General features: G+C 35.7%; 1 long non-coding RNA gene across 3 annotated transcripts in view; it reads right to left on the bottom strand.

Moving 5' to 3' along the window:
• Nucleotides 1–5,541: 5,541 nt before the first annotated feature.
• The window catches only part of LOC132667305 (uncharacterized), an 84,599-nt gene continuing 79,358 nt past the window's right edge, over nt 5,542–10,782 (bottom strand). For all 3 annotated transcript variants that reach the window (XR_013555677.1, XR_009605073.2, XR_009605072.2), the window contains one exon: nt 5,542–10,519. This is a non-coding gene — a long non-coding RNA (uncharacterized LOC132667305). The remainder of the gene's footprint in view (nt 10,520–10,782) is intronic.

Here is a 10,782-nt window from a genome sequence, read left to right as displayed (position 1 = left end):
ATAACTGTCTACAGCATCTTCTCTCAACCCTCTCTCCCCACTTCAATTGGGTCTTCTCCTGTACCCTGTTCCTTACTCACAGCAGGAAGTCATGAAAAGAGAAGCTGTTTCTCCCACTGCATTGTCCCAAGAAATGACCCGGGGCTTTACACACTTTCACTTCTATGCAGAGAATACAGCCTGTGGCCCTTCAACCACAGCAAAGTCAATCCTTCTCTTTGGCAGTTTTCCCTTTTCCCTCTATAGCTGGTTTTACCTGACACTAGATCTGCACACATGACTTTTCCTTTTCTCTCTTTGAGTCATTTAACAAATTCCTACCAAAGTCACCAAGAGGCACAACAGCATTCTCCTAATTATAAGTTGGAAGCCAATTGTAAAAATTTCAGAAAATATACCACTGGCCAGTAATAACCTTTGTTAATGTTTTGGCATATTTCCTTCTATGGTTTTATATATATTTTTACTCTTTTTTTTTTTTTTTAGTTGAGATCATACTAGAAATTTATTTTTGTAGATTATAGGAATCATGTAACTAGTCTCCTTGTCAGTAGCTGCTAAAAAGCCTAGAGGCAAAAGCACAAAATCTTACAACATTCATGCTCTGGATAAAACTCTCCTAGCTTAATTTTATGATTTTCCATTTAGTTTTTTTCTGTCCTACTTTCCTTGTTCTTTTATTTCTACATTTAATCTTTTATTATATGTATCTCTATAAACAATGCTAAAAGCTTTCCAAAATAAATACTTTTGTCCCTCATAATCATTCTTAAGTGTACAGTTCAGTAATGTATTCACACCATAATCTTGCAAAACTGAAACTCTGTACCCATTGAATAACAACTCCCATTTCTCCCTTCCTCTAGACCTGGTAGTCATCATTCTACTTTCTATGAATTTGACTACTTTAGATACCTCACATAAGTGGAATCATACTGTATTTGTCTTTTGTGACTGGTATATTTCACTTAGCATAATGACCTCAAAGTTCATCCATATCGAAGCATATTGGAGAATTTACTTCCTTTTTAAAATTGAATAATATTCCATTGTATGTAAATATTTTTTGTCTATTCATCCATTAATAGACATTTGGCTTTTATTTCCAATATTCTTGGCTATTGGAGATAGAGCTGCTATGAACATAGATGTACAAATATCTCTTTGAGACTCCACTTTTAATTTTTTTGGATATACAGCCAGAGTAGGATTGCTGGGTCATATGGAAGTTCTATTTTGAATTTTGAGGAACCACCATACTGTTTTCCAACATGATCGCACCATTATGCAATCTCACAAGAGAACACAGGGATTCAAGTGCCTCACCAATGCTTGTTATTTTGTTTTTGTTTTTGTTTTTGTTTTTGTTTTGATAGTAGTCATCCTAATGAGTGTGAGGTGATATCTCATCGTCCTTTTGATTTGCATGTCTCTAATGATTAGTGATGTTGAACACCTTATATGCTGTTGGTGATTTGTATATCATTTTTTTAAAATGACTATTCACATCCTTTGCCCATTTTTGATCAGATTGTTTTTTGTTGTTGAGGTGTAGGAGTTCTTTGTATATTCTGGATATTAACCCTTTATCAGAGATATGATTTGTAAATAATTTCTCCTATTCCATAGGTTGCCTTTTCACTCTAGGGATGTGTCCTTTGAGGCACATAAGTTTTTAAGTTTTATGTAGTCCCATTTATCTATTTTTGCTTTTGTTGCCTGTGTTTTTGGTGTCATATCCAAGGAATCATTGCCAAATCCAAAGTCATGAAGTTTCCCGTATGTTTTTTTCTAGAAGTTATATGTTTGGGGGTCTTATGTTTAAGTCTTCAATCTATTTTGCATTAATTTTCATATATGGGATAAGATAAGGGTTTAACTTCATTCCTCTGAATGTGGTTATCCAGTTTTCCCAGCAGCATTTGTTGAAGAGACTGTCCTTTTCCCATTGAATGATCTTGGCATCCTTGTCAAAGACCTTGTCAAATGTATTTGACCATATACATGAGGGTTTATTTCTGGGCTCTTTACCCTATTCCTCTTATCTTTATGTCTGTCTTTATGCCAGTATCACACAATTTTGATTACTGTAGCTTTGTAATATGTTTTGAAATCACAAAGTGTGAGGTCTCCACCTTTTTTTTTTTTTTTTTTAATGTTTTGCTTTTTGGAGTATCTTCAGATTCCACATAAATTTTAGAATGATTTTTTTCTATTTCTAAAATAGTGCCATTGGGATTCTGATAGAAATTGCATTGAATATATTCATTGCTTTGGGTAGTTGACATCTTAATAATAAATTCATGAACACAGGATATCTTTCCATTTATTTTTTTCTTTTTTAAATTTCTCTCAGCAGTGTTTTGTAGTTTTTAGTGTAAACACCTTTTTTCACCTCCTTGATTAGGTCTGCTTCTACATAGTTTATTCTTTTTAATGCTATTATTAATGGGATCATTTTCTTAATTCCTTTTCAGATAATTCATTATTAGTGTATAGAAATAAAACTGATTTTTGTGTGTTGATTTTGTGTCCTAAAACTGTACTGAATTTGTTTATTATTCTTAACAGTGTTTTGTAGAATCTTCAGGGTTTTCTACATATAAAATAAAATCATGTGCAAACAGATAATTTTATTCTTTTCTGATTTAGATGCAATAAACAATTTTTTAATGGAATAAATGTGTTTCCTGTGTTATTGAGATATGACTGACATGTAACATTGTATCCACTTTAGGTGTACAATATAATGATTCCATGTATGTGTATATTGAAAGATTATTCCTACAATGAGTTTAGTTAACAGCCATCACCTCAAATAGTTACATTTTTTTTTTCTTGTGATGAGAACTTTGAAGATTTACTCTGTTAGCAACTTTCAAATATACAAGACAAGTACTGTTAACTATAGTCATCATGCTACACATTACATAGTCAGAACTTATTTATCTTATAATGGGATGTTTGTACCTTTTGACCACCCTTACCCATTCCCCCACTCCCCCACCTCTGGCAATTACCAATCTGTTCTCTGTAGTTCAGGGTTTTGTTGTGTTTTTGGTTTTGTTTGTTTGTTTGTTTGTTTGTTTGTTTGTTTTTGAGATTCCACATATAAGTGTGATCATACAGTATTTGGCTTTCTCTATCTAACTTATTTCACTTAGCATAATGCCCTCAAAGTCCACCCACATTGTTGCAAATGGCAAGATTCCCTTTTTTATGGCTGAATAATGTTTCATTATGTATTTATACCACATTTTCTTTTTTCTTAATAATTTTTTAATGTTTATTTATTTTGAGAGAGAGAGAGAGAGAGCTCATGGGAGGGGCAGAGAGAGAGAGGGAAAGAGGGAATCTGCACTGATAGTGCAGAGCCTGATGTGGGACTTGATCCCACGAACTATGAGATCATGACCTGAGCCGAAATTAAGAGTCAGATGTGTAACTGACTTAGCCGCCCAGGCATTCTTATACCATATTTTCTTTATCCATTCATCTATCAATGAACACTTACGTTGTTTCCATATCTTGGCTTTTGTAAATAATGCTGCAATGAGCATGTGGATGCAGATATCTTTTCAAGATAATGATTTCATTTCCTTCAGTCATATATCCAGAAGTTGCATTATTGAATCCTAGGCTAGTTCTATTTTTAATATTTTGAAGAACCTTTATACTGTTTTGTATAGTAGCTACACCAGTTTACATTTCCACCAAAAGTGCACAAAGGTTCCCTTTTCTCTACATCCTCACCAATACTTATTATCTCTTGTCTTTTTGATAATAGCCTTTCCAATGGGTGTGAGGTGACATCTCATTGTGGTTTTGATTTGCATTTTCCTGATAATTAGTGATGTTCAGTACCTTTTCATATATCTATTTGCCATTTGTATGGAAATTGTCTTACTGGAAACATGTCCAATTTCCTTATTTGGAAAAATATCTACTCAGTTCTCCTGCCCAGAATAAATTTTATATACCACCTTTCACTATCAAAAGTATTCTCAACATCATTAAAAATGTTTGTAAACATGATTTTTTTTTAATTTTTTTTAACGTTTATTTATTTTTTTGAGACAGAGAGAGACAGGGCATGAACAGGGGAGGAGCAGAGAGAGAGGGAGACACAGAATCTGAAACAGGCTCCAGGCTCTGAGCTGTCAGCACAGAGCCCGATGCGGGGCTCGAACTCACAGACTGCGAGATCATGACCTGAGCCGAAGTCGGACGCTTAACCGACCAAGCCACCCAGGCGCCCCTGTAAACGTGATTTTTAATTGCTACATGAGTCCACCATCAAGGTGTGCCATAATTTACATGACCATTCTTCATTGTTCTATTGTTGGACGTTTAGGTTGTTTTGAACTTGTGTTATAAGGAGCAATATTCGAAAGCATGTCTTTATGTATAGTTCTTTGGTCACATTTAAGATTTTTTTCTTTATGATACATTCCTAGAAGCAGTACCACTGAGTTAAAACTTGTGAATATTAAGACTTTTGACACATTTTTTTCTAATTTGGGAAAGCATAACTTTAAAAAGATAATTGAACATACAACATTTGGGTACATTATATCTATCTTTTGAGAATTTACATTATATCTTTATATTTTTAGATGGCATGAGATACATCATATAGGTAGCTTCAAATACACAAATATGTGAATTTTATTTTTCATAACATTGAACTCTTTTGTTCCTTCCCAAATCCTTCCCTTCCTTGCTGGGGTGCTGGGCAGCTAGTACTGAAGAGTTGAGTTTTGTGGGGCCAGGATGGGAAGGGGTAGCCTACTTTAGGATGTACAAAGTAGGAAGCAACTATGGGGCTAGTTTAGACAAAGTTTTGGGGGGACAGATGGCAAGACTGAGAGTCATTTTTCTGAGGAGATATAGAGCAAGCCTGAGAGGCCTGACCTACATTGGACAGTGCGAACCTAGTGCAGACCTGTGGGCCAAATGAGGCGTGTATCATAGCTGGGGGGCAATTGGAAAGGTGGGAGATTTGGGGCTGTCACAATGATTGGGAGGGTACTACTGGCATTTAATGGGCAGGGGAGAAAAATGCTAGAGATATTGCTTGGCTTCAGGCTATTTCCTAAATTAATTTTCTAGCCCTTAATGTCAGTATCTCTCCCACTGACATACACTGGACTACTTTTGTGTTGATGCTTCCAGACTCCAAGGGCTACCCTGTATTTGTTCCGTTAACCATTAAGGACCATAGAAATGTAGAAACTCACATTCAGTGATTTAATTAAGTGGATAACTTCAAAGTCCCTAAATGTGAACCATTTGAATGTTGGGTACCTTTTTAAAATGTACTCTATAGGGTTGCCTGGGTGGCTCAGTTGGTTAAGTGTCAGACTTTGGCTCAGGTCATGATCTCACAGTTTGTGAGTTCAAGCCCTGCATTGACAGCTTGGAGCCTGGAGCCTGCTTTGGATTCTGTGTCTCCCTCTCCCTCTACCCCTTGCCTGCTCATACTCTGTCTCTCTGTCTCTCTGTCTCTCTCTCAAAAATAAACATTTAAATAAATAAATAAATAAATAAATAAATAAAATATACCCTCTAGTGATGATGGGTTTGGAATAAAAGGACAAATTTTATATTTATTCAAAAACCTATTATAAACCACAAACTTTATGTATTAGTCTCTTATGGCTATGTAACAAATCACTACAAACTGAGTAGCTTAAAACAAAAATTCATTCTCTCACACTTCTAGAAGTCAGACATGTGAAATCAAGATGCCACCTTTTAGAGAGGCTGTATTCCCTCAGAGGCTCTAAGGGATAATACATTCTTTGCCTCCTCCAGCTTTTGATGTCTGTAGGTATTCCTTGACTTGTATTGACTTTCCTCCAATCTCTGCCTTCAATAGCCTTCTCCTCTTCTATCTTATGTCCCTCTGTTTCACTCTTATAAGGACATTTGTCTTTGGATTTAGGGCCCAGCTGGCCAAGCCAAGATGATTCCTCATGTCAAGATGCTTAACTTAATTAAATATCTAAGACCTTTTATAAAATAAGGTAACACTCACAGACTCTAGGGATTATGACATGAGTATCTTTATTGGGGGACCACCATTTAGCCCACTACTACACTTTACTTCCAGAATCTTACATTTTATAGCAATTGTATGATGGAGCATTGTATTTCTTGTTTACAAGTGGAGACATTGAAATTTAGAAAAAATGAGTATTTGACCAAAGGGTCCTGGCACTTGAAGAGCTAAGATTCATGCCGCAGCTCCCTCATGCTTGGATCCAGTGCTGATAGGATCTGCCTCATGCCTGGTCAGTTACATGGCACTGTCTTCACTAATGGAAAAGTCAGTCTCAGACAACAAAGTTCACAGATGGCTACGTACACACCACTAGTCTTGACCTAAAGAAATAAAACTTTTTTGCTAAAAGAACATTTAGCTTAATACAAGAAAAATATAGTCAAGCCATTAGAGGTGCTCTTTCCACAATCAATTCTGAGTATGTATCAATGCAACCTAAATTTAGATATTGCAATGTTCCAAAAGTGCCTTTTTCCATTTTCTTATCCCCTGAAAAAAAAGATACATTTTTCTAGCTCAGTCCAACTTATTCTCTCAACATTTGTTGAATACCTACTATAATTTATGATATAACCTCCCTTTAAATCTTTCTTGGGCATTTTTATTTTAGAGTAAGAATACATTTGAACTCACACACATATACAAAAAGGCATAAAGATAATTCTAGTATTCTCTATATCCTGGGTTATTTTTTAACATAATTTATTGAACATTAACTTTTTGTTCCTTTTGCTTAAATTTAGGATATATTAAATAGCTTTAAGACTTTACATAACTGTGAGTGGTTATTTCTAAAAAAATTTTTTTAAATAAAGATTTTTTTTCACAATTCAAATTTAGGAGTGTTTTGAAACAGGGCCATGGAGTACACATTCAGTCAGGCCCATCAAAGCAATTATAAAATAAAGAGAATATCATACTGCTTTTCAAAAACAGTTCATTTTTCTACCAAGAGTGAGTTTTTCAACAGATACATATTAAGATATCTCATTATATACATAGTCAAAAAAGTTGATAGTTTAGAATCATAACACTTTTCAGGGAAAGGATAGATTTCCTGATAACCTTGTATGTTTAAGGAAATAATGTATTTAATGAACTTACACACAAATAACATCTGTTATTACTAATTGGGTAAATAATGTGGAAATACAAAAAATTGAAATGACATTAATTTGGCTACACTGGAGAGCATCCACAAAAGAGACCCCTTAGATGCTTTAAAATGTAAATAGTACCCATCAGGGGACGTAGCCTCACTTCACATAATAGGTTTTCAGATAAACAAGTAGGGGAAATTTGCACTAATTCTATAGGGGCATAATTAAAAATAATTAGAAAAAAAACACATATTTTATGAAATAACTTCAAGAAAACATACAGAGATGGATTTTGCATTTTCAGAAAATGGTGAGCATGTTGCACAGTCCTGGGATCTGAAGTCCCCAATGATACAAACTTCCTTCCCTGTGTACCTGCCAATTTTCTTTGAAAAAAAAAAGAAGAAGAAGAAGAAGAAGAAGAAGAAGAAGAAGGAAAGGAAATACACACACACACACACACACACACACACACACAGGACTCTCCAGGGAAGAAAAGGCATGTGTTTAATGACTCAGTCCTTGGCAACCATCAATAAGTATGCTAGTTACAGGCAACCAAAGAGTGTAATATGTGTACTGCAAATCCAGGAAAATACTAGAGTGGATAGATAGATAGATAGATGACAGATAGATGAACAGATTCCTTACTATGAAATAAAAGAGTAAACAGAATGACAATCACTCTTGGCCTTTGCTACAATAACAAACAATGGCCAAATCTCAGTGCACCCACAAATATTTATTTTTCTTTCACATTACATGAAGGCTAAAGATTCACAGGGCTTGTGCTGAGTTTGTCTGGGTTCTACATGTCTTCTCGTTCTGGGACCCAGGTAATACTCATAGTAGAGAGCAGAAGGTAAGAGACAGAGCCAAATTACACAAGGACATTGTTCTGCTGGGACACAGCATACTCATCTGCCCACATTCCATTGGCCAAGCAAATCCAAAGTCAGTAGGGTAAGGAAATATGTTGTATTAAGAGGAAATATGGTGGGGAGCCTGGGTGGCTCAGTTAGTTAAGTGTCTGGCTCAGGTCATGATCTCATCGCTCGTGGGTTCTAGGCTCCTGTCTGTCTCTGTGCTGACAGCTCAGAGCCTGGAGCCTCCTTCAGATTCTGTGTCTCCCTCTCTCTCAGCCCCTCCCTCACTCATGTTCTCTTTCCCCCCTTCTCTCTCTCTCAAAAATAAATAAACTTAAGAAAAAATTTTTAAAGGAAATATGGAAAAGTGGAGAGGAATAAACAATTGTGAACAAATAGTCTATCACACCTAAGATATAGAAAATAGCAAAATAATATGACCAAATATATTTATTTTAAAGAAATATTATTATTAAACATTTAGGCAATTCAAACAGGAAAGTGCTCTAGTCAGTGGTGGACCCAAGTTTTATGGGGTTCTAAACCTATGCATTTTTGATCGTCTTTAGAAAACTATGATCAAATACTACTATTACAAAATTAGGGGACTTGAAGCTTAAGCTTAATTAACATCAAGGTAAATTCAATTTTGTCTTCAATTTATATAATGTAAAAAAACTTAATTTCATTCATCAGTAAAATTGTAACCAAGATACATATCCTCTACTTCAAAACTTGTATTAGCATAGTTCTTTTTTTAAGCTGAATTTTGTTTTATTTTATTTTTTGTTTTTATTTATTTTTGAGAGAGAAAAAAGAGCATGAGTGGGGGAGGGGAAGAGAGAGACAGAGACATAGAATCTGAAGCAGGCTTCAGGCTCTGAGCTGTCAGCACAGAAAAACTGAAAAATTTTAAACAATTTTATTAAGTTTTTATTTATTCATTTATTTATCTCTATATCCAACATGAGGCTTGAATTTACGACCCTGGCATCAAGAATCAATGCTGTTCTGACTAAGCCAGCGAGGCACCCCCAGCACAGTTCTTTAAAAATAAAATACCGTAATTTTTAATAGGCAAATGATGTTTATTCATTTGGTCCTAAGAACACAATACAATAATCTTCTGTCCTCCTGACACTACACAGGGCACAGACTAAAAGGAAGGTGGGAGTTCTCTAAAGGTCCTCATCTAAAGAAACCCATCTATTCACAGTTTTATTTATTCAAAGAATCCAAATTGGTTGCCATTGTTAAGTATATTATGACCTTCTCATACTGCTGTTTTAATGCGTATGTTTCATTTTGGAAAAAAATTTAGGCCCCTACCCCAAGAGACAACTGATGTGTAGATGCAAGATTGTTACTGAGAATTAACACATATTTTTACAGTTAACACAAAAAGCACATTATTTCTTATACATTTTCCACATCCTAGATATTGTTGAGGATAATAAGGGAAATCATAGATGGTATGGTTTTCAAGCCAGTGAGCTAAATAAAACTAAGCAATAAGAAGGGGGTAGTGTTAGAATATGTTGGAATGTATGGTAGTAGGCCCAGATCCAGTCAGCGTGGGTTAAGATCAGGAAGGTGGAGGCCAGAAAGATAAAGATTATCCTACTCTTTCTTCACTTGGTGTGGTAGGCAGGATAATGACCCCCTAAAAACCCTATTTCCTGTCCCCCCAAATCTGTGAATGTTACCTTGCATAACAAGGGTACTTTGCAGATATGATTAAGATTATAGACCTTGAGATGGGGAAATTATCCTGAAATAGCCAGGTGGGCCCCATCTAATCACACAAATCCTTAAAAGCAGAGACCTTTTCCAAAGGTGGTCAGAGAAAAAGGTATGGTGAGAAAAGAGTCAGTGAAACTTGTTACAAGAGAGACTCCACCTGCTATGCTAACCTCCAAAAGCAGACACAGCTCGGCTGACACATCTATGTTAATCTAGTGAGATCCTTACTGGACTTTTGACCTCCAGAACTGTAAAAATAAATTTGTGATGCTTTAATCCACTCAGCGTATGGTGATTTGTTACTGCAACAATAAAAATCTAATATATTTGGCAAAGGCGGGAAGCGAGCCACTTGATGACATATGCAGATAGTATCCTGATTCACCAGTGGGAATGCTCTAGGAAGATTCATTCCCTGAAGCTCAGCACCAGGTCCTGGTCTTTGACCCTCCCCCCAAGTTTCTAGGGCTCTCCCAGGTACCCACTGCCTCTCTCATGGCCCACCAGGGGAAATCCTAGTTTATCTCTTCCAATTTCTTCAGTTTGTTTGTGAAGTGACATTTCAAGATTACTCTTAGTTTGATTTTTCTGCATGAGGTATAGTGGGAAAACACGCTTCAGCAACTGCATGGGTCACATTCTCCAATGTGATCAAGCTGTTTGCAGTGGGTCAGGGAAATGATTTTGGAAGTACATTCATTTTCCACTGGTTCAGTGTTCGACAGTTTGGTTTGTTCACATTGCTGAAAAAAAGAGCATATAAGGTTAAGTTCTTCTGTGGTCTTTGAAATATGGATATATTTGAACTGTAAAACTGCATTCTGATTAAACCCACTTAAACATTGTTGCAAAAAACACAGGTCTGTATTTTTGTTCTCAGCTGGACATTCTGCTGTGCAAAACAATATCTGCCTAGCTCCAAAGGGGATACTCAGGAAGAAGCCATAAGAAGAACCTCTAATTAAAAACAAAAGCAAAAAGTGAGTCATTTGGGAAAGTTAGAAAA

The sequence above is a fragment of the Panthera onca genome, chromosome B2 (genome assembly GCF_046562875.1).
Source record: "Panthera onca isolate mPanOnc1 chromosome B2, mPanOnc1 haplotype 2, whole genome shotgun sequence".
Classification (NCBI taxonomy): Eukaryota; Metazoa; Chordata; class Mammalia; order Carnivora; family Felidae; genus Panthera; species Panthera onca.
Note: the sequence above shows the minus strand (reverse complement) of the source record. Positions and strands in the feature narration are given on the sequence as shown.